The sequence below is a fragment of the Chelonoidis abingdonii genome, chromosome 7 (genome assembly GCF_003597395.2).
Source record: "Chelonoidis abingdonii isolate Lonesome George chromosome 7, CheloAbing_2.0, whole genome shotgun sequence".
In the NCBI taxonomy this organism is placed as follows: Eukaryota; Metazoa; Chordata; order Testudines; family Testudinidae; genus Chelonoidis; species Chelonoidis abingdonii.
Window position 1 is genome coordinate 94,229,912 of NC_133775.1, and position 24,510 is coordinate 94,254,421.

Genomic DNA, 24,510 nt, shown 5'->3' on the forward strand with positions numbered 1-24,510 from the left:
TGGGATCTCAACCCAGCATTCCAATGGGTGGGAGAGACTACAGGAACTATGGGATAGCTACCCACAGTGCAACGCTCCGGAAATCGACGCTAACCTCGGTACATGGACGCACACCGCCGAATTAATGTGCTTAGTGTGGCTGCGTGCACTCGACTTTATACAATCTGTTTTTAAAAACTGGTTTCTGTAAAATTGGAATAATCCTGTAGTGTAGACATACCCTAAGGATAAGAAACCCATATCCAGGGCACTTCAGTCTTTGGGCTCTCTGTCAAAACTCACAAAGACACCAGTTACAATGAGACTGGGCTGGGACCTTCAAGTGCTTTCTCATAATAAGTCACCAAAGCAATGGCTGTCAGCTGCTAATAACTCAGATTTGCTTCTGAACTTGTGATCTCTCTCACATGTCCTCTCTTATAATTTTAAGACTCCTGCTACTCATCCTTCCATCCACTTGTAGTAGGAAGAAAGCCAGAGACATAAGCCCCTGGGTCAGAGGCCTGGTGTAAAGCCTGAGGCCTCAACTAAAGTAGTGGTCAAGCCTTGCTAATATAAAAGCAAAAGTTAACAAGAGACAGGCTGCGAGCTCACAGAACCTGGCAAAAACAGGGCTGGTATTGCAAAAAAACACACATTCCTAAGAAAGGCAACACACAGGAAACACACGCAAACACATTCCAGAAGGATGGTACCAGAATACCCCAATACCAGGTATGGTACAAACACACCCACCCCAAAGATAATGAGAACATACTGACCCCTCGTAAAGATAAGGTCAGAATGACAGTGTGATGGATAGAGATGTTCTGATTGAACCAACATGTACAAGGTAATGAGTGGTAACAACCCACATCAGAGAGCAGTAACTAACCACCTCAGAGGGGCAATATTTAACTTTTTCAATTGATGTATAAAATGAAGCCTCAAAGGGGAATGGAAAGTCCCACCATTCACTGAGCTGGTCCATTGTTATGGGCATACATGTATTAGTGGTCCGAGAGAGTCTGCAGGATACTAGTACCATGCTTCATTGACAATAAACCTGGCAGAGTGCCTTTGTACCTTAACAGATCTTGTGGTCACTGGGCGGTTTACTCGAGGTCTGCTCTGCCAGGTGCCTGCCCAGAGTTGGGATTGCACACAGAGGGAACACACGCAGCCAAACATCTGACAACACCGCTGTAGTTATGAGTAGCCAATCACAGACACTCTTCAACTCAAGCCAGAATGAAATCCAAGTTCAGGGTCTCTGGTACCCAGAACAGTATATAAATGGAAGATGGAGCTGTGGAAAGGACTGACTATGGTGGAGGGAAGGCAACTCCCACCAGCAACATGTAACAAGAGTTCTGGATACTTACCTTCCCACTCTCTGGAAGGGATGGGTAGAACAAACAGACTTTGCCATAGCTATCCCCTACTTCCTACCAACGGACAGTCTCTCTTATTTCTTATTTAGTGTACTATGGTTGGTCTTTTAGTGTGTTGTCCCTCTGCTGTACTTTAAGCCTTTCAGTTAAATAGACAGGTTGACTTTCTGGACTTTGACCTAATTAAAAAATATTTTTGAGCAGTTGATTATTTGGATGTCGACAAGAATCTATTGCTGCATGACTGCAAGAATTTTTCTAATGTTTACAACTTGCACCAATAGAAACACAGTAACAAAGCCACCTTTGGGTGACTAAAAACCCTTGAGGAAGGGCACATTCTGGCATTGAAGGAGGTACACAAGAATGCAACTGCACATGGCTGCCATTTAATGGCGTTATTTAGTCTTATTACATTAATTCCCATAGGAATTGATTCGTCCTATACATGCAGTACTTCAAAAACTGTGTGAAATGTTTCAGTGAAACACACATCATTTTCCAGGTTGTATTTATTTTCAAATAAATTCAGATCATGTTCACCAAGGGACAGATTTTGCCACTCTTATTCATGTTCAGTAACTGAGATGAATAGAATTACTAGAGGGGTCATGTGCTACCTCAAATACGATCCGGGTTGCAATATCTGGCCCTAAGTTTTGAGAACACATGAGTCCAGTTTCAAATGAAACTATGAATCAGCGTATGGCTTTGCATCAAAGACCTAATCCAAAATCCATTGAAATCAATGGAAGTCTCTTCACTAACTTTAATGAAGTTTAATTTTAGATCAGGCCCCAAAATCGTGTGAAATTCATGAAATGGCTTCAATGTGAAATCAGATGACAATTGACTGTTTCAACTGGAGTTTTTGGGGTAATTGAAACCTGAAATTCAAAATAAAACTGGGGTGAGTATGAACCACATGATCTAACCCAAAGACACTAAAATACTTTCATGAACTAATGTAAAGGGAAAAGATGGCTCTAAAGATTTCCAGTATTCATTACAATGTTTTGTGCCAGGAGGGAGATTTTTTCTCTCTGTATAAATATATATCATTCACATTAACAATCATGGGATGTGCGCTCATGCATGCAGAAGCACATACAGAGGGAAGACTAGGCCCCTGTGTCATAAGTATTAGGGATTAGGACTGAGATTCTCTGGAAAAGTTATGCAGCGGGAGCGTGCACAGTCCCTGCCTGCACTGTGCATGTACCTAGCACAGCCATAAATAACAAATTTGCTTACAATGTCCAAATAAGTAAATGAAGAATCAGATATGACAATTCAAACACCTCATAAACGTGACCTTTTCATTAGTCTGCATTTTGATTGGCTGCTTATTCCAACTTTCCCTTAGGTGATAACCAGAGTACACAGGGAATGGGCCACAAGTCAAATTACAAAAATACTGAAAAGGTCAGAGTAGTACAGCTTGCTGTTATCTTTCACTGAGCTGATGCTGCATGAACGTTCTCCTATCTTACTGATCACGACAGTGAGCAGGAAATCTTAATGCAGTGACTCGTTCTAGTGGTTGTTTTGGGAATGGTACACAGAATGGCCCTCTTTGGAGCGTTCCATTGCTGGAAGAATTGGTGTTGGAGCTTTTTGAACATTACTTTAAAATATCTTTATTTGTATACGTGGGGCCAGATCCTCTGGTCTGGCCAAGCTGGGTTTAGCATAAGACCCAGGGATGCCACCTTTACACTGCCCCAATCCTGAGGCGGACCTGGAGCCATGCTGATCCCCACAGTGAACTACAGTAGACTCACAGCCCCAAGGGGCTCTTCCAGCAGTTGTGTCACTGGGATACAGAGACACCCTGACCATACCCTAGGAAAACTCCTTTCACCTAGGAATTCCCCTTTCAACAGTGTCTGTGGGAAGGATGACAGAGCAGCCATTACAGATCCCTTTGCTCCTGGAACTAATCTCAAGGGAAATGGAAGATGCCAGAGACAGGCTGAAACTGTAAAAGGAAATGAGGAGACTTTAGAAGCTGGGAATTGGAACAACGGGGGTTATGTCATTTCCAAATTTATCTTTGTAGATTTAAGAGCTGACCCTTTCTGGAGATTCAGAAATTGGGTCCTATATATATATATATATATATATATGAAACAGGGGAGTTCATGAGAACTGCAAAAGGTCAGGTCCATGCCACCGTATGATCTCATTTTAAATTATCTTCTATTTCCACCTTATCTTCCTTTGTGAACCCCTCAAAATTCTCCTCTTCTGTAATGCCTATAAAAAACTGATTTGTAGACCTCTGATCATGGCAATGCAGGTGATGAATCTGATTGCTGCTACTGATTGGCTAAGAATTAAGCACACGATAAACCTTTGCTAAAACATCCTATTATTCCCCTCTCCATATCCTTTCCCTCTCCATCTAATTTTAAGTCTCATGCACCTCTAATGTCTTGCCTTTTAAACTGTAAGTAAGATCAGTTCTGTGTTTAAAGCAATGGGGTCCCGATCCAGTGGATGCCTCTGGATGCTCCTGTAATATACATGATGATAATAATAATAATAATTAATAATCTTTTCCAATTAAAATTCAAGTTTGCAATGCAGAATTCCAATGACCACCTGTTCTGTAACTAACCAGTGACAATCATATGGCCTACACAGCTTCCCAAGAGAAGGCCTCTGTGCCTGGACTGTGCATCAAAAGCATCAAAGACAGGACATTTTCAAGTGGCATTACTGCAAACACGTCCCTGAAAGAGTTAATTCTTTCACTGTCAGTCATCTTCATCAAAATCACGTCTGTGGACATTGTGGAGATTAAGAATATACACAATGCCCCACTTATCCCCAGACCTTCAATCTGAAAACAAGTGAGAACCCTACCAAGTGGATTTCTAACTGCTCTGTATTGGATTTTCAACTTTTACTTGACTGGCCTGTCTCACATTTAATGCATAAATACAGTATTAGATATTCCCATGGGTAAAATAGATGCACATTTAAACTACAATGCCATGTCTAGCCACTGTACTTAGAAACTACGCCTAGGAGAAACCTTCGGTGACAAAAGTGACCCTTCAGAAAAAAAGATTAAAATATCCATATATATAAAAATGAATCACAGATCTTTATAAGGGAGAATCTCTGCACTCCCCATTGTCCGCTGCTTCCCTCCACTCCACACTCATTAACTTAGGTTCTACCTCCTGGTTTTTCCTCCCTTCGTTATTTTCTTATGAACTTCCTCTCTTGGACCACTAGGTGCCATCAGTGCATGCTCATCCTGTGCTACCTACAAAGACCGTAAAACTAAACTAGTTTGATGGAAAGGCTGAATACAGTTTTTTGCAGGCATGTCTGTCTGTGTTAGATTAGAAGCAGTAGCTTTTCACTAACAAATGCTTCCTGACTGAAAAATCCTCTCATTCACATATATTAAGGTTTTATAAATAGGGCCCTACCAAATTCACAGCCATGAAAAACGCTTCGAGGACCATGAAATCTGTTCTCCCCCCATGAAATCTGGTCTTTTGTGTGCTTTTACCCTATACTATACAGATTTCACAGGGGAGACCAGCGTTTCTCAAATTAGGGGTCCTGACCCGAAAGAGGTTTGTTGGGGGAGTCACAAGGTTATTTTAGGGGAGGGAGGGGTCACGGTATTGCCACCCTTACTTCTGCACTGCCTTCAGAGCTGGGTGGCCAGAGAGTGGCGACTAGTCACTGAGGGCCCAGCTCTCCAGACCGCAGCGTAGAAGTAAGGGTGGCAATAACATACCATGCCATCCTTACTTCTGCACTGCTGCTGGCAGCAGCTCTGCCTTTGGAGCTGGGATCTTGGACAACAGCCTCCACTCTCCAGCTGCCCAGCTCTAAAGGCAGCGCTGCTGCCAGCAGCAGAGAAGTAAGAGTAGCAGTACCACAACCCCCCTACGACTCCTTTGTGGGTCAGGATCCCTACAATTATAACATCAGGCAAGACATTTCAGATTTGAATAGCTGAAATCATGAAATTAACTATTTTTAAAATCCTCTGACAGTGAAATGTACCAAAATGGACCATGAATTTGGTAGAGCCCTATTTATAAAATATTAAAATGTGGGTAACTATTTAGCTGCAGTGGTAAATGGGCTGTACCATTACTCTTGGCAAAAATCGAATACTGTCTTATGATTGCGATTACAGACTAGATACTTCAATTTCAGTCTCGATGCACATCTCTCATTGTTATTTAAATCTTCTATATTACTCTTACAGGCCAGGTCTCCTTTAGGCCTGAAGAACCTGTGATAACAACAGGCATATTATCATTACATAAACTCTGCCCTTACATCTTCACTTCGTTTTTAGCACAATGAAAATCATTTAATCTCTTTTTGTTATCTGAAAATGCATGAGCTGTTGTTCATTAATCACAGTTTATTTCATTTTTTTTGCCACAGGCATCATGGTAACATATTCATTAGCAGCATGGGAAAAATGCTGCAATTTCAGGCAAAACTTTGGGCAGTAAAACCAAAAGTGCCCACAAAACTCCATCTTGATTGGAGTTACTCTCTCAATAACATCCATCATTGAGACCCACAAAATGAAAACTGTTTTAGCAGATACATTGATGAAAGAACCTGAAGGGATATCTGTGTATCCAGTTCCTTTATACTCCATGAATGCCTTCATACTTTCCAGTCTTACTGCACAGAGCAGTAAAATCCTGGGGTGGGTGGGGAAGGGAGAGGAGATATTTTCTTGGGCTATAACTGCAGCATTAGAACAAAGATCGATTGCCAAACATTAAGAAACCATGTAATGTTACAGTACCAAAGACTTTATTTTTTTCTTTCAAGAAGAGAGATGGATTCCTTGGCTTCATTCACTGTAGCTGTTCAATACTAGGATGGAATATGTTTCTCAAGTGAGCTTCCCTGCAGGTACACTCAATTCCTTGGTGGGAACCAAGTGCAGGTTATGTGAGGGCATAGGAAGGGAAAGGAAATCTGTAAAGCCCTGCCCCTCTCCTAGCCAACTACTGTGGGAGGAGCAAAGCTCAGTTGATAGTACTGAGCACTGTGCATACCTGCCAATGTTTTGAAAAGCTTTGCAAGGGACAAAAGTCCAAATAGGTGGGAGTTCTGTGGTGCAAGGTTACCAGCACCTGGCGAGTTTTGTGTACATACCAGAGAGGTTTAAGATTTACCTAGAACTTTATAACATTGACCCAATGCCTAGGCTATGACAGTGCAACTCCAGATGGATTTAACAAAGGCAGCTTTATGTCACCTATTCTCCGATCAATCCTGGGGCAGGTACGGACCAGGAGAGGACCTAAGGTTTAGATTTTAAGCTCTATATACCAGGCCCTGACTTTTCATTATGCATGAGTGTACATTGCCTATCCCAATAAGGCCCTGATCTCTGATGGGGGCCTCTATGCACTACTGTAATAAAAATAATTAATAATGTAGAGCAGCCTCGGGGCTGAGAGTCCCTTAAATTATTTCACTGAATGTGCGTTTTAATGGAAAACAAGCATCAGTGTCTAGGAAACAGACTAGTTTAAACAGAATCCATGGGCATGGAGCAGAGAATTCAGCAGAGCTGTTAGTGTGTTCTTGTTAGACTCCAAATACCTCACAGAACACCATTAGCAATGAGATTCTTTCATAGATAGTTAGGATGAAAAGTAATTACAAAGGATGGCTTCACAGATGCTATTTATCGTGTCTGGAGAAGAGAAAAAAATGATCTCTAGCAGATCCTTCTGGTTATCCACAGAGAGGCCATCATCTAGGAAAGTAGGTCATGTTTGACAGATCAACTAGCATATTTTAACCGACACAGTTTTAAACTAGTGTGGACAGTAAAATATTTCAAGTGGTCAAGGTCAACATGACGGTCCCCCTCAGGGCTAGCATTTTTAAACACAATCTATTTTCCTCGTCTAGATGTGGTTACCCAAGGACTGACTGCATTTTGTGTCTTGGGGGGGTACTGAGCTGAGCATTTTTTCTGGCACTTAACAAATCGTTAATTAATAGCAATACTAATAAATGGTCATCCTCATTAAAAAGGACTGGCACCTACAGAAGTGAGGCAAAGCAAGTTACTGTGCTGTTCTCTGAGTCTAGCAGGGTCAGCAATATTAATTGCATATTCTACATTCGTTCTGTGAATGGGGCTGACACTGAACACATGGAACAACCACTATGTACCATAGAGATTCACAGTATGGAGAAATCTTTAGTTTCGAAACTGATTTCCATGCGTAACTGAAACATCTCATATCAGTGAGTGACTGGTCCATAGAAAATCAGTTCTTGTAATTGACATTTTGCATCTGTTGTATTTTCCACTGCGCTCCCCTCAACCAGATAGATAGGATATGTACCTATATTTTGCATTACTCTGATTTTAGCTATTTATCCAAACGTCCTTTATTTCCTCACTGCTTTAAACTCAATCTGAACTCTTGGCATCAGGAAAGGCACAACAAAACCACTTAGGACTAGGAGATAACTGAACTGAGCCCAGGGCTGGTAAATGTTCACATGTTTTTAAATTTCCATTGTATGCTGCTTACGCCTCTCTTTAATGAAAGACTTGCAGCCTCCACTTGACTGGAAAACATCCATAATAAAGCTATGTAGGCTATCGTATAGTACAAATCTCCTGAGAAAATAATGCAGTTTTAGTAAGGCAGGGGTTTCAGCAGTTCTAATCATTCTAATTACTTGAGAATGTTTCCTTCTTCCCCTTGCATCCTCTAGGGCCTTTTTGCCTTCAGATCAGCTATAGAAAAAACGTAATTTAGCCAAGTAAAAAGCTTATTAACACATGATGCAGTTCACTGGTACAGGAAAACTGCATTGCATCCCACCCAGTCCTCAAACAGGTAGACCTCAATACTACAAAGGGGCTTTGTCTGGCAAAGAATAACTCAATACAGTCAAAGAAAGCAGAAGGCAGAAGTTCTGTGTGTGAAGGGAAGTTACAATGTACAGGGTGGAAGAAGCCAGTTCAATTCCAAGATCAACTCAGGAATCACAGTGACAGCAGGCAATTTTGTAAATCCTGAGCTATTAATTAAGAGTCCTCAGATTATTTTTGCTTTCCTGAGAACCCTTTGTTTCGTTAAATTGCCAGGCACCACTGAACATGGGAATAGCTGCAGATGCCTATTAGTACTCAAGGTGCAACTTTTGCACTTAAAAAAATCCTTCAGCTATCTTAGTTTATTATTATTATTTATAATTGTTATTTATTTTTCCTAATACAGCAAAATACCAGATTCATCATCATAGATATTAGTAAACAAAGAGGATTGGGATGAAGGGAATGACATACCTATCTTCAGGGTTTACCTTAATCATGGACTTCTTAAAAAGTCAGCCTAAATTGCTTTGAATTTTTCGGACACTCCCTTTTGGCAGAATGCAAGTTCTTCATTAGCTGCAATATCAGCCATATCACTGAGCCAGGCATCAATATTTGGTGGGGATCGACTTTTCCATTTTTGCAGGATTAATTTTTTAGCAACCAAAGTGGCACATTGGAACCAGGCCACCTTGTTACCAGTAATCTGTATGTGTCAGGAATATGTACAAGAGTAAAATTTAAGGGGAAGGGCTCCAATTTAGCATCCAATTTCACATTGGTTCTTTGACCCACCTCATACCAGAAACTCTTGATATAGTGGCACTCCCAAAACAGATGAGCGAATGTAGCACCAAGGGAGTTACAGTTCCTACAGCAGTCAGCATTTATAAGACCTCTTTTCCATTAGCCTATGTGGAGACAAATACATTCACAAAAGCATCTTTCTCTGCTTTGAAGTTGCTTTAACATTAGATACATTTGTATTCAACTGGGTCAGAGATAGTAGTGTATCCAAATCCCTAGTCCAAACAACTCACAAATTATCAATCCATGGCAGAGTTTTTGGGGCCAGAAAATCATTAAAAGATACCATTGGCCCACAAATCCGAGAAGTTTATTTTAAAATAATAAAAGTGCTGGAGGTTCTGGAGCTCCCAGTGTATCTAGTCCAAATACATTCATAAGTAAATGAATTAACTGGAGTGGTTTCCACGCTCCGGAGCAGGGAAAGCCAAATTGTTGCTGAAGATCTACAAATGGTTTAAATTTATCATTGTCAATTAGCTGCAACACAGTCATAATTCCTCCATCTATCCAAACCCTCCACATCAATGTTTTGTCACTGATTTTCAGGATAAAATTGCCTCAGAGGACTGCCTCTGCATGGAAAAATTGATGGAAGCAGAACTTTTTAGCCAAGTTTGACCAACCGTGCCTCAGCTGTTATTGTGAGAACTGGGGAGCAATCCACTCTATAATAATTGATCCTACAATGCCTGAAAAGGGGTGAGTGTATACCAATTCTTATTCAATCTGAACCCAAGGTGGGGTCATATCTAATAGCCACAAAGATGCCTGACTTAACAAAAAGGAGATCTGTTAATTTTCCAAGTTGGGAAAATGAAATCCTCCCAGTGATAGGCGGAGCTGTAATTTGTTCAGTGACAATCTAGGTTTCTTACCTCAGCCCTGAAGGAATGTTTTGAAAATATTGTTGAATTTCTTAAACCGTTTACAGAACAGAAACAGGGAGACCCCTCAGGACATATACAATTCTGGGATGGGCATTCATTTGCAGTATATTAATTTTACCGTACAAACTGGAGAATGCTTTTTGATAAACAAACCAGACTTATTTTAGGTCAAACTCTGACATCCATCCTTCGGCAAAACCCTCTTTGGGCTATAGCCTTAATTTGGGCTAAATTACTCAATTCTTATTTCATCTTTGTTAGGGTAAAACACTCAATGGTCCAATTCTGTTCTCAGATATAAAACTAGAGGAACCTCACTGAAGCAAACACAGTGATATCTGTGAAAACCTAGAGTACCTCTGACTGCAAAGAGCGTGCACTTGAGTAAAGATTCAGCCGGGATTTCAAGATTTGGTACAGAGACAATCTGAAAAATAGCATGGCTGCCTTTACAGCCAACAAAGCCTCTGAGATAGAACAAATGTAAATCTTCTCATTAATGTGCTTTCTCTCTACTGAATCGACCTTTAAAATCAACCATTTGGGGAGTGAATTTAGCGAGAGTTTTAGAGGCTTGAAATCAAGGGCAAGGAGCGGGATGTTGGCTTGTGTTCGTACAATAGAAATAAAGAATGACTTCTAGGGACTGGGATGAGACACCCTGTTTCATTCTAGTTGTGACCTATGTCAGGATTTAAACCCAGAAATAAAAGGCTAGTGCAATAATCCATCAGCCTGCATGCTAGTTACTAACTATAATTAAACACATGGGGCCAGATTCTGTAAACATAGAAGCTTGACAGAAAACCAAAAAGGAAGGCTGGCTGGATGTTGTTTATCTTGTTCTAACTATCCACAAAGCCCACAGAGAAGACATTCCACAGACCCTCTGTAATAGGAGTGGACCAAATTTCAGGGCAGAGGCTAAGAGCCAGGGCCATAGCCATCAATTTGGTCCATGTACACCTGAACCCAGCAATGGTATCTAGACATCTCATCCCTCTGCAGTTGTCTCCTATGCTGGACAGGATGAATATGTAGGGGCTTTGCATGAGGCCACAGCTGGCCAGAATATGCCCATATATTTGGGCAGCCAAATGCTGTGGTTCTAGAATATGACGTACTTGCACTGATGCTTGCTTTATATATTTCACTGCAACCATCCTAAGGTGATCACTTCATGCTAGATGACCTTTTATACAATTCACTACAGAGGGGACACCAGTTAATTGTACCATTATCATGTGACAACACAATGCCATAAAAGTGTATCACAGTGAGAAAATGTGAACACAGACATTATTCTCAAGGAAATAATGACTGGCAGTCATTACAGGGGCAACAGCTGTCACAAGCTCTGGTGGGAAACTGTATGAGATCATAGGATGGATTTTCAGATTAATCTGTAGTGAATGCATAGGTATCAAAGTAATTTTTTTTACAGCAGTAAAGCAAGTGACCTTGGAATCATGGAATTGTAGGACTGGAAGGGATCTCGAGATGTCATCCAGTACAGTACCCTGCACTCATGGCATGGATGCTCTTAGCATATAACTGATTTGTACTGGAAGAGAGGCTCAGGCTGCAGCATTTGGTTTTCATCAAGTGAAGCTGAAATAACTGTAGCACAAGTACTTCAGCTGAGTACTTCAGCACAAGTACATCAGTGAGCAATTCATGGGAAAACTGCCTCCGAAAACCAGACCTAATTCTTCCCCTTCCCCAAATCTATCAATTAACCAAGCTATTTCCCCCATATTCTGAAAAGAGGGGGAAGAGAGAGAGAGCAATTGCTGTTATTTGTATTTTTTTAATTCTTGGGTGATGCTCAGATACTGCAACTGGGTGGGGGAAGGGAACAGAAGTATGGAGAGCAGAGAAATTTAAACTCAGTGTCTCTTTTAGTATCAATCCCTTCACTGTAACTGCTAGGCCATATTCATTCATCTAGGCAATGGTCTTGAATTTTTGGGAGGCAGCATACTCTGGAGGAAGGGGCAGAGAGTTGTATTAGGCTCTAATCTTTCCACTGATAGTACATTGGCAGACTGCTGCTCCTGCAAAAAGCCCACCTAAAGTCAGCAGAGAATCCTGTGGCACCTTATAGACTAACAGACGTTTTGGAGCGTGAGCTTTCGTGGGTGAATACCCACTTCGTCAGACGCAGGTCAGACGCAGACGCACGTCTGTTAGCCTATAAGGTGCCACAGGATTCTCTGCTGCTTTTACAGATCCAGACTAACACGGCTACCCCTCTGACACTTGACACCTAAAGTCAGTGAGGCTCCATGTGGGATCAGCAATACACCCATGGTGTTTCAATTGCAAGGCTGGGGCCTTTGTTGGAAGATCCTGACTCTACCACTGATATATATAATAACAGTCAGCATGGATTTGTCAAGAACAAATTGTGTCAGACCAACCTAATAGTTTTCTTGACAGGGTAACAAGCCTTGTGGATGGGGGAAAGTGGTAGATATGGCATATCTTGTCTCTAGTAAGGCTTTTAATATTGTAGCAGCCATGATCGGGTTGTTTCAGAGTTTTCTGGTCTTCATCTAGGTGGAGCGTCTATAAGGTGGGAGCAGTAGTTCTAAAGCAGGGGTACATGTACCCCTCAGGGTATGCGGAGGTCTTCCAGGGAGTAATCAACTCATTGAGATCAGTGTTTCTCAATCTGGGGATTGCAGTCTATGTGGGGGGGGAGGTCACGAGATGGATTTAGAGGGATAGCAAGTGCACAGTCAGCATGAAAGGGTGGCAAGCAGGGAAATTGTTCGGTGTCCCCTGCCACAGGGGGCCCCATGGAAGTAAATGACATGCTTCAGCCCCGCTGCCTGGGGCTCAGGCTTCAGACAAGACTCACAGGTGAAAAACAGTCTCAAGTATCACATGAAAGATAAATTGATTGGAATATATATATTGTACTTATTTTATAATTATATAGTAAAAATGAGAAAGTAGCCATTTTTCAGTAACAGTGTGCTGTAACACTTCTATATTTTTATATCTGATTTTGTAAGCAGGTAGTTTTTAAGTGAGGTGAAACTTAGGGTATGCAAGACAAATCAGACTCATGAAAGAGGTACAGTAGTCTGGAAAGGTTCAGAACCACTGTCTTAGAGTATTTAACATTTGTCCTATTAGCCTGTTTGGGCTTGATTTGTCAGTGAGTTAGATCTGTTTTATACTAACTCTATATACTAGCTCCGTAAAAATCGATGGAACCACACCACCATAAATGATGGCAATGCAGTGATGAAACAGGCTTTGCATGTCTTTCACTTCTAGAGTCAGACTTGGTATTTTGTGCAGGAGAGAGTACAAATCAATAGTGGATGTAATTTGTAAAGGGAGTTGCTGACCCTCAGATAATGTGTCCACTTTACAAAACTATCATATGTAATTTAGCACAGATCAGGATGGCTGGCAGCATGGGCAGTGGGTGAAATTTCCCCTGGTAGAGGCGAGCTCCTTGTCCTGCCTCTTCTGCTCACAGCCCCATCCAAACGCCACCCCTGGTCTGCCCCAGACCCCGCCCCCACCCACTGCTGATTCGCTACTCACCTCTTCACCACCACCCAGATCCCCCCTCCGCCCACCTTCTCTCCCCTCCCACTGCTCGCCCACCTGCTGCTTGCCTCCTCACCACCACTCACCAGACCCTTTCCCCGCCCACCACAGACCCCCACCATCACCTGCTGTGCAGCTGGATCACTACTCGCCTCCTCATCCTGCTGCTGCCCCTCACCCCCTGTGACAACCTTTCCCCTTTTCCCCTTAAAACATTAATAACATTCCCCAGTGGAACTGAACAGGCAACAAGTATAGCTCAACTGTCAGATAGATTCTCCTCTGCATGGCCAGGCATTCGGTGTATGCTGTATAGAGAGAGACGAAAAGCCAGGCAACCTGCGCCAACCTGAAACCTAATCTCTCCTTTTGAAAAAGTGCTTGTCATTGACAGCCTGCATTAAGGCAGTAGTTTAATCACAGAATTCCCTGCCAGACTCGTTTACTTAAACTGGGTTTGAATAAAATGATTATATCAAGAAATAAACTCACTGACTATGTCAGCTCCTCCTTAAGCCAGGCTAGCGGTTACTTCTGAGTACAGAGAATAACTGACGGGTCATCATTTGGAAACTGTTTTGACCCCAATAACACATTTTCCTACAATATAGAAGCCAGCTGAATGTGGCAAAAGGCTTCCTGGGCATTGGCAAATGGCTTCATTACCACTTTAATGGGTCTAACACTTTCAGTGATCTCTGCTACTAGGTCTCTGGAAGGCTTTTTCACTGTGTAAAGTTATTCAGGGATCCCCTCTGCTCACCTCTTCACTCCCTGTCTGCCACTGACTCCCTGCTCACATTCTCACACACCTCGTGCCCTGCTGGGGGGGAAAGGGGGCAAGGAGGGACACAGCTGGCAGCTGAGGGGACCTCCGAGGGGAGAAGGGGATGGGTGGAGGAGAGGAGGAAGATTCACCCCAGGCAGCAGCAGCAAGTCACGGGAGCCTCTGGGAAGAGTCAGAGCAGGGAGGGGAAGAGGCAGTAGGGGGGCACCACAGCCCAGGTGTTGGGCAGCAGGGACGGCTGTGCTAAAGGAGGCAACTTGCCTATTATACCCGCCACCCATGGCTGGCTGCCTGTGCTTAAGTGGGGCCAGGACATGAAATAGCAAAGGATGCTGCAAACCAGGATTCCCATGTGCCAGTACAGGTGTATGGAGATCCCAGGACTGGAATCGCAGGGTACAGAGCATATCAAGTTTGAAGTGTAATGGCAGAACTATGTGGGAGATGCATGCAGAACACTTACCTGCATCTAACTGGTATGATTAATTCCCTAAGTTAGAAAAAGAAGTTTAAAAAAACTGACATTTTATCCTGGGCTCCTGAATTACAGTGCATATAATATTTGTGACCGGATGTTTGGGTTGGCCAGACAATACGCATATCATCCTGGGGTTAATATTTCATTACAGATCCTCACAATTCATCCCACTTCCTGGAAAAATAAAATAAACCGGTATGTATTATAGGAGACAAATCTCTTAATGCAAAATATTTAATGTAGTGAAATTTCATTTCATGGATGCTTGCATTTCTGCTATGATAAGTCTTATCTTGAGACCAGTATATTACCAAATACTGCCTAAGACAAAGCAATCGTTTGTCTTTATTGCAGTCAAGCATAACAAATAGCTGAGTAATATTTTGCCACCGATCTGTAATGTCTGATGCATTAGTCCCTTACATGAAAAATTTACAACTACAGGTCTGTCTCGCTGCCATTAGCAAAGCAAAGCACTTGTTATGTTATCACAGTGACACCTTGCATAAGAAGTTCTAACTTTGCTTATCTCTGCATTTCATTTAGACTTTCCAGGATGATTCTTACGACACTAAGAACAAATTCATCTAAATAAACATATTTAACAGAGTTGGGCAGCTAGGAAATAGATGCCATTTTATTGCACAGTTGTTATCTTAGCAGGAAAGGGCTTTAGAACTAGATTCTCTGCCCCACTCTGCTTTCTTTGCACTGCTGTGCAGGCATAAAGAGAGCAGAAACCTCCTGGTATGGGGAAAACCCCAATGGGCATACAGGAGCAGGTGTAACTAGCTCCTATTTGACCTTCCCCACAGCCACTGGAGCTGGGTGTGAATCTGGGCGGAAAAGAGGCATAGCATTGCATTGCAACTCTCTTCAGCTGGCAGAAAGTCCCTTGGGGATTCATGTTGCCTGCATGCACACGTTAGAGCAGCACTAGGACTAGGCAGAGAATCAGGGAGCTGTAACTAACTTCTGTATGGTCTTCCTCCCATCACTGCTTCACTGAGCACAAACTGAGCAAAGCAGGGAATGTGGCCCATAGATTTTTCCTGATGTGCTGTCAGTGATATCAGACCCTTGTCAGTAGACGTACAAGTGTAACTACTTTCCAGACAGTGCATTTCTAGGGGATTACTGCATCTCATGCATTGTTAAAGTCACTCACCCTTTGGCCTTCTGCCTTACAGTATGCTCTTATGGAAAACACTTTAGATAACAGAGATTCAAACTGTAGGGTTCTAGAATGTAAATATATTCATGTTCAATAGAAAGCACTTTAAAAATCTATGGAAGTTAATAAAGAATGCCATCTTTCTGTAGGTTTTTTGAACCATCTAATAAAATTCTATAGCAGGACTATTATCTTCTATTCAGTTCTGTAGAATGGCCCTGCCCCAAAAAGCTTAATAGGGGTATTACTGCTTTAAACAGCATGTGCTAACTAACTTTTTGAATCTAGGTGACACTGACGTTGCATAGTTTCAATGCAGTAACAACTGCTTACTAACAGCAACATATAGGGACAGATCTTCAGCTGGTGTACATTGTCATAGCTAGATGAAAGTCAATGAAGCTATGACAATTTCCACCTGCTGAGGATCTGCCCATCTGGTTAAATCCTTCAGTCCTTTCTCTGGTAAAACTTCCACTGACTTCAATGTGAGCTTGGTCTGGGTAGATCTGCAGAAGTTGGGACACAAAGAATCCTAAGGACTGATTCTCATTTACATTCAGACCAGTTTGCATCACTCTGCAGTGTCAAAGGGCTCACAGTAGGTGCAAATGTAATTTATTCCCACATTAAAGCCCCTTTACACTTTCAGAATGATGAACAAGAGTATAAAAACAAGTCTACCCTTAAAGCTGCACAGCTGTAGCAGTTTAGTGAGGGCCTGGCTACACTTGCAGACGTAGAGCACTGTGAGTTAAACCCACCTTCGTAGAGCACAGTAGGGAAAGCGCTGCGGTCTGTCCACACTGACAGCTTCAGGCACACTGGCATGGCCACATTTGCGGCACTTGCAGTGGCATTGGGAGCAGAGCATTATGGGCAGCTATCCCAGCATGCAAGAGACCTCAATGTGCTTTCCAAATGGGGGAGTGGGATGGAGTGTGACAGGGAGTGTGTTGTGTGTATGTGGAGGGAGATAAAGTGGGGTTTTGGAGTGCTGAGAGTGTGTGAGTATGCTGTCTTGTAAGTTCAGACCCCCCTCTCCTTGCCCCCAACGCCTCTCTCACACTTTTCTCGGAGCTGATAAGCAGCTAGCTTCTCCGAAACAGAACTTTGAAAGGGAATTTCTGCATTCCTGCAGCCGATCTCACAACAATGACAAGAGTGGCCACTTGACTTAAGGGGATTATGGGGCATTTCCAGAAGCTGATCACAGCGCAGTAACACAGCACCTCATTCACAATGGCACCAGCGGGTGCACAGCAAACATTATTTCACTCGCCAAGGTGGAGTACCAGCAGCGCTGTAGCTGCAGAGTCAGAGTGCTCTACGTGCCTTGCCAGTGAGGACAGGGAGTGAGCTAGGGTTCCTGGGACTGCTTTATTGCGCTGTATTGCAAGTGTAGCCAAGGCTTTAGCCACCAGGAGCGAGCTTTCCTGTCAGCATAGTTAATCCACCTCCCCGAGAGGCGGTAGCTATGTGGATGGGAAAAGCTCTCCCACCAACGTGGTGCTGTCTACACAGGGGCCTGGTCTACACTACGCGTTTAAACCGATTTTAGCAGCGTTAAACCGATTTAACGGCGCACCCGTCCACACTACAAGGCCCTTTATATAGATATAAAGGGCTTTTTAAATTGGTTTCTGTACTCCTCCCCAACGAGAGGACTAGCGCTAAAATCGGTATTACCATATCGGATTAGGGTTAGTATGGCGCAGAATGACGGTATTGGCCTCCGCGCGGTAATCCAGAAGTGCCTATTGTGAACCATCGGACAGCAATCTGCTGGTGCAGTGGCCAGGGTAACAGGAAAAGCCCACGAACTTTTGAATTACATTTCCCTTTTCGTCAGCTTGGAGCCTGATCCAGCACGAGGATTGCGATGCAATCCCAAAATCCAAAACGAGCTCAGTATGGACCGTTGGGAGATATTGGATCTGATCTGACTGTTTTCGGGGAGCAAATTGTTCTATCAGAGCTCGTTTACAGAGAAGACGAAATGCCAAAGTCGGTTGGAAAACATTCCCAGGTACACAGTGCTGTGGACAAGCGAACGAAAGCAAAGGAATCAAATGGTACGTCATGGAAGGAGGGAGGGGGGCGGTACTGAGGACTCGCGTATCCCAAGTCCACAGCCACTTCTGCTGACAAATATTGCTTCTGTAGCTGCAGTCCCAGTGTCCGTAGTTAAACACATGTCCGCGTGTTCAGGGTATAAGTCTCGTTCAATTATAGGTCACCTCCCCACCACATGGAAAGAAAAGGGAAAAGATTGATTTTGATTTTTCCATGTCCACATATGTCTACGAATGATGGTGTAGACGCGAGTGCTGCAGCGATGAGAGCAAGTATCCGCTTTCTCTCTCCCCGGTGGACAGACGGTAAATGTGACTGATATGTCGTCACATAAGCCGTGAGTGCTCCTGGCTGCCTAGGTGAGGCTGATGGGGCCACCTGGGTAAAAGAATAGGAATTGATTCGGTCATCCCGTAGACTGGTACAGAAATGGCTGGTAACCGTCCTATCATGCAACTGGGGGACTGAGTCATCAGCCCCTCCTTTTACATGTGTAAAGAAAAAATTCTGTACTGCCTGCGTATAGATAGCAGTGGGTTGCTGGGCCTCTTCCCCACGACACTTAATGTTCTGCCTGCTGCATCCAGAGTGGTGGTGCTCCCTCATTTTATCTCACAACAAAGTCATGTGTTTCTTATTCTGAATTTTATAATTTTATGCACAAATGGAGGCAGGACACTGCACCGGTAGCCAGGAAAGTTGAGGGAGAGGGAAGCAACGGGTGGGGTGTTGCGGGGCAACCCCCTGAATGGCATGCAGCTGTCGTTTCTGCAGAATCTGACATGGAGCAGCTGTGCTGTCGATAACTGGTTTCTATTACACTTGCCCCATATTCAGGAGGATATGACTCTATTTTAGGATACTATGAGAAGGAGGATTATCGGGATCTTCCCATTTTTTGCCTTGCGCCCCGGTCGACCTCAGCCAGGGCACCTGAAGCAGCAGATGGTACAAGAACGAACGCCATGCTCATGTGCAGTTTACAATGGCAGCAGACAGTAAAGAAACTGATAACATTCTGCTATCGTGCAAAAGAAACAAATGCCTGATGTGTAGCACTGCAGTAACGCTCTGTCAGCGATCAGTAACATACGGTGACAGTTAAAAAAAAGCTGAAGGCTCCATGGTTGCCGTGCTATGGGTCTGCCAGGGCATCCAGGGAAAAGGGACGAATGATTGTCTGCGTTGTTTTCCCTGGATGGCAGGAGATGGAGTGACGACATTTAACAGAAACCGGTATTCCCGCTGCGCTTCCCCCAGATTTTTGCGCCATAGGCACGGGATCGGCAACCCGAGATTCAAGGGGTGGGGGAGACTGTGGAAACTATGGGATAGCTACGGAATAGCTAACCACAGTGCAACGCTCTGGAAATCGACGCTAGCCTCGGACCATGGACGCACACCGCCGAATTAATGTGCTTAGTGAGGCCATGTGCACTCAACTTTATACAATCTGTTTTACAAAACCAGTTTATGTAAAATCGGACTAATCCTGTAGTGTAGACATACCCAGGGTCTTAGGTCAGTATAACTAGTCACTCAGGGATGTGGATTTTTACACTCCCGAGCCACATAGTTATACCAATATTGGGTCTGTGGTGTAGACCAGCCCTTAGTGTAAATGACAGTCAGGCTCTTCATATTTAACAGATGTAAAATATTAGCCATATATTACATACCCATTGAACTATTTTAATCCTCTACACACATAGTAACATGAACATGTATAAATTAATGATAGTCAAATACTATTCACTGAATAACTTATTCAGTATAGTTTGTGATTTAAAAAAAATATTCAACAAATACGTTTGTCCACCTAGCTCTAGAATAAATATATATCTATGATATGGCTGTTTAACCTCAAAATACATTTTCTATGATCCTCATTTCAGTACACACATTAAGAGAGCCAAATTCATCTTTGAAGAAGGAAAGAAAGAAAGACTATGATGAATATACTAAGCCAACATTATAAAGTTCAGATAAAAGCACTTACTTAGACCAATACTGCATGAGTACCTTACATTCTAAAAATGAGCAATTGTTATCTCTTTAAATATTGATTGCCTGGATGAAACTATTATGAAAGCACTAGATGAAGTACTTAGACCTAACATAAAAGATTCAATACACAAAAGAATAGGAAGGATGCAGTAATCATAACAAGATTGTATGGCATAGATTCCAGCATCACACAAAATGTATATACTGACAACTCCAGGACCAGCTCTTACACATCTAGGTTTTTTATTTCTCTCTTGTCTTCCTCCTGCATTTATCTCCTCTCCTAGCACATGTCCAAGGAAGGATAGTGGAAACAGAAAAGAGGAAAACAGATCCACATAAACTAGTAACTGGGATTTGGTCTCCAAACATTTTTCAGTTTCAGAAGGATATGCCTGTGTGTCTGTTAAAGAGGCCATCTGGTCATTCAGATCTCCATGACATTCAGTTACATGAAGCAGGTCACTGAACAGTCAGTCTCACTGAACTTCGGAGTATTTATAGCATTTTTCACATGGATTAATTGTTCTGAAATATACTAGGCACCAATAAGCTTTTTTTCAGCAGACATCATGAAGCTTCCTTGATCCACAGCAAGCACATTTACTTTGAGTTTACTATGCGACATAGCCAGATAGGTAACACAAGTGATTTGCAACTATTTTCATAAATGTTGACAGAAGCCTGACCCTAGGTCTGTGCATGTTAGTGTGTCTTTGGCTACAATGCTTTGCAGCTCCCTACCCCAACTGAAGACCATGCAGGAGAGAAAAACCTGACACATGCAAATCCTAGAAGTGAGAATAGAACCTTTAAACTGGACCGTTGCAGCGATCCCTGCTTCCCCTACCCAACTTTACAGTCATGTTGCATGGTCAGAAAAGAAGTCAAGGACACAGTGAGCAGGCATCCAAACACAAAGGCAGATGTCAGTTACGTGCATCCTGTACTGTTAGAACTGCCAATGTGGATTCATCTTTTGAAAGCCTGGGTCTCAGTCCTGATATTTTTTATCTATGTACGATTGTGTTTGGAGGCCTTCACAGCCCACGGGCAACTTTTAAACAAAACCGGGCTGCGTGACTATTGAATTAAAAGTAGTACAATTGGAGCTGTGTTGGTCCCAGGATATCAGTGAAAGAAGGTAAGTGAGGCTGGAGAGAGAGACAAGCTTTCCAGCCAAACACAGAGATGAAGATCTTGTCTCTCTCACCAACAGAAGTTGGTCCAACAAAAGATATTACCTCACCCAGCTTGTCTCTCTATTGAATTAAAAGCCATTCGGGCTGTTGGTTTAGCTTCTTCACAGTAAACCAGAGCCTGCAGGATTATGCACTCTTTTCTCCAGGTCTTGCTCCTTCATTCACCCCTCCTCTGTCCACTGCAGGAGGACACTGTCATTGCAATGGCTTTCATTTGACTGAGCTGAAAGATCTGGAAATAGTCTCAATGCCTCTCCTTTCATCAACCAGCAGGCATGCAAAAGCAGCAAGATCACGGACACCTTTTGCCACTGGGTGAATATCGCCCATTAGGGACACATTTAGCCTCCCTCTGTCTGAGGCCTGAAATCCTTTCTTGGTCCCTAAACAGGGCTCTCTTGGCTGGCAGTCACAGAAACTGCTATGAAGCATGAGATGTGTAAGCCTGGAAGATACATTGTACAGTCAGTTTGCTTTTAAACCAAATGAAAACAAGCTTGAAATGCCATCCCCTAATTCCCACAGTTCTGAAAGGCTTCTAGCAGTATTTATTTCCTTTATTTTTATGTCTTCCATATGAGCCTGTTGGGGGTATTGAGATTTACACCCCTCTATGTCATGCTTTAGTGAGTGAATTTTGTCTCCAACTGCAGCTCAATATCTCTTAAGAGGACATTTTAATACTGTCTGTAATTATGTGGAATTTGATTCTCTGGGGTTGTGAGGAGGCAGGCAGAGAAAGCAGGGTTTTGCGGGGGGGTCTGAGGAATTGAAAAGAGGGTTGAAAAGAGTGAGTGAGTGAGTTGGCAGGAATGGGTAGCAGGTCAGGGAAGGCAGAGATTTGGGGTGGAGTTGGGGTTGTAAGCTGTACGGGATGCCTGGAGCGGGAGGGGGAATTCAGTGTCTCTTCAATGAGACTTTGGAGTGTGAAGTGCTCCTAACTCACCACGCCAAAGCAGCAGCATTGTGGGCAGCCCTGGAAGTGACATTAGCTACCCTCACAAGACTTCTACCAACACTGGCTGCAGCCATGGGAGAACAGCTTTCCTGGTGAGATTTCAACCACATCCAAACCAGAATTGGAGATGAGGTTCCTTCTGATTTGGGATAAAGCCTGGAACAAAAACTGTAGAGAAGGATTCCAATTCAGCAATATCAGTCTGGACCCTTTTGAAATTTAAACACATTCAAATTTCAGCTGCCTGTGTTGGCCCATATCTTCTAGCAGTTACTGAGAATTGATTAACCCTTTAATGGGTATTACATTCCCTTCACATAGGGTCTTTCATGTACACAGAGAGGACCCCTCCCCCCCCACACACACACAGCGAAGGGCAGAGACTTCTGTATAAATTGGATTTAAAGAGTACACTAGAGAAATAAGTTTGTAGGCTGTGAAAGCTCCCTAGCTACCTCACATCATTTCCATTACAGCTATGAAACTGACATGCTTTAAGAAAATATAAACTTAATTTTAAAACATTCAGGAAATTCCATTAAGTGATTTATCATGCACCTGAAGAAAACGTAATTTAACATCGAAGCTCTAAACAGTATTAAAGCAAGCCCCATGTGTTCAAATTAACAGTAAAATATTTGACACAGAAAATTATTGAAACAGCAAATAGTGTTGTTCTCTAATTACCCTAATGCAATAGATCACCATTTGGGCAAGGATCCCAGCAGGCATTCGCTTGGATGCATATGTTCAGGGTATTTTATTTTGCTGTTAAATGCTTGTTGCAGTGTGCTGTGTGCACAAAACAGAGTGCCCAGGTGAGTTAAATCTGCCTTGTCTTAACCCTTTACCATGTTAGCCACTGACTTCACGCAGAGCTGGCATCCTGATTCGTGTGAATACAGCAAAACATCACCTTGCTGACTGCAGTCTAATCACCTTCCATATCTCATCTCTAACATTACACATACCATAAGGTATTACAGGAATTAGACTGGCTAAAAAATATCCTCTTGCAGCAAAAGATCTGTGCCATTGCTTCAGCCTTGAGCACTCTGAGGTTATTTTAACTTCACACAGGAAATAGGGGACAGGAAGAGAAAGTATTGCTCAGTCAGAGTATGCTTAATTAGTTTACGACTGCCTCTCTCAATAACTTGTGAATAAGATCCCTGTTGATCTAATTAGCAGCAGTGGGAGAAAATTCTGCTTTCCAGGGGGCTGTAGGCACCTTCTAGATTCTAGATAAACAGAGCAGCTGTTTCCCAGGTGACCATGAATGGGCAGCAGGGGACAGTTGCCTTAGACACAAAGCATTTGGAGCCCTACAGACCTGAGGATTTTTGGAGATTCCGAATTTAAATGCTTCACTGAATGGAAACCATGTGATTTGAATGAATAATTGTCTATTGGCATTCTGTACTATTACTTAAGAGCCTGTACTGTGACAATTCTGAGCCAGGTTTATGGGCCCCTACTAGCTCCTCTTGCAATGGAAATGGGCTCGTATAAAGACATTGGCCCTTTTCTGGAGCTGCTGCTGAGCTGAACTCAGCGCAGCCCAATGGCAAGACAGAGGTGTCTGTGCATCACCTTTGTGCTTCCCAGGCTCCAGAGGCAATGCTCAAACAGCCTCAGCAGTTGCTCTAATTTATGCAACGACCCTGAGGAGCCAACCAGCAGCCCAGAACAGTCAGAGAGTTGTGTGTTTCTGCCATGCCTCCACCCACAAACTGCTCCCAGATAGGCCCTTAGTTCTTGACTACAGTTAAAATTTAGGTCAACATAGCTCCATTGCTCAGGGACATGACAAAATCCACATCCTGAACAACACTGCTATGGTAACGCACAGTGTGGACACATTGCTCAGGGAGGTGGTGTTCCCACACTGACAGAAAAAGCCCTTCTATCAGTGTAGGCTGTGTCTACACCTATAAGGTTATGCCAGCATTGCTACATTGCCATCACTACGCCTATATAGTGCCCAGAGTGTAGACATAGCCTAGTGTGTCTCTGTGCCAGTTGTGAAGCAAGCTGTTATATCCACTCATTATATTACACCACTACAGAACTCCCCTTACTTCTCAGTGAGAACCACCAGCTTTGCAGCCTCTATAAGCCGGCACATCCACTGCACGGGGGCCACAGTATGGCCAATTACCCACTGGGCCTGATTCTCTGCTGCCTTGTGTAATCCTTTACACCTGTGCAAAGGGAGTTTCCCAGGCACAGTCATTCTGAAATTTTCAGCCTTTAGAAAAAGAAAGAAGTGAGCAGGGTGGAAAAACATGCTGGTGATTATTTTTTTAAAAAAGAGGCTGAACAC

At 43.0% G+C, this 24,510-nt stretch overlaps 1 protein-coding gene across 1 annotated transcript in view; it reads right to left on the bottom strand.

Annotated features, from left to right (window-relative positions):
- KCTD16 (potassium channel tetramerization domain containing 16) overlaps positions 1-24,510 on the bottom strand; it is a 168,925-nt gene that overhangs the window by 51,751 nt on the left and 92,664 nt on the right. The window lies entirely within an intron of this gene.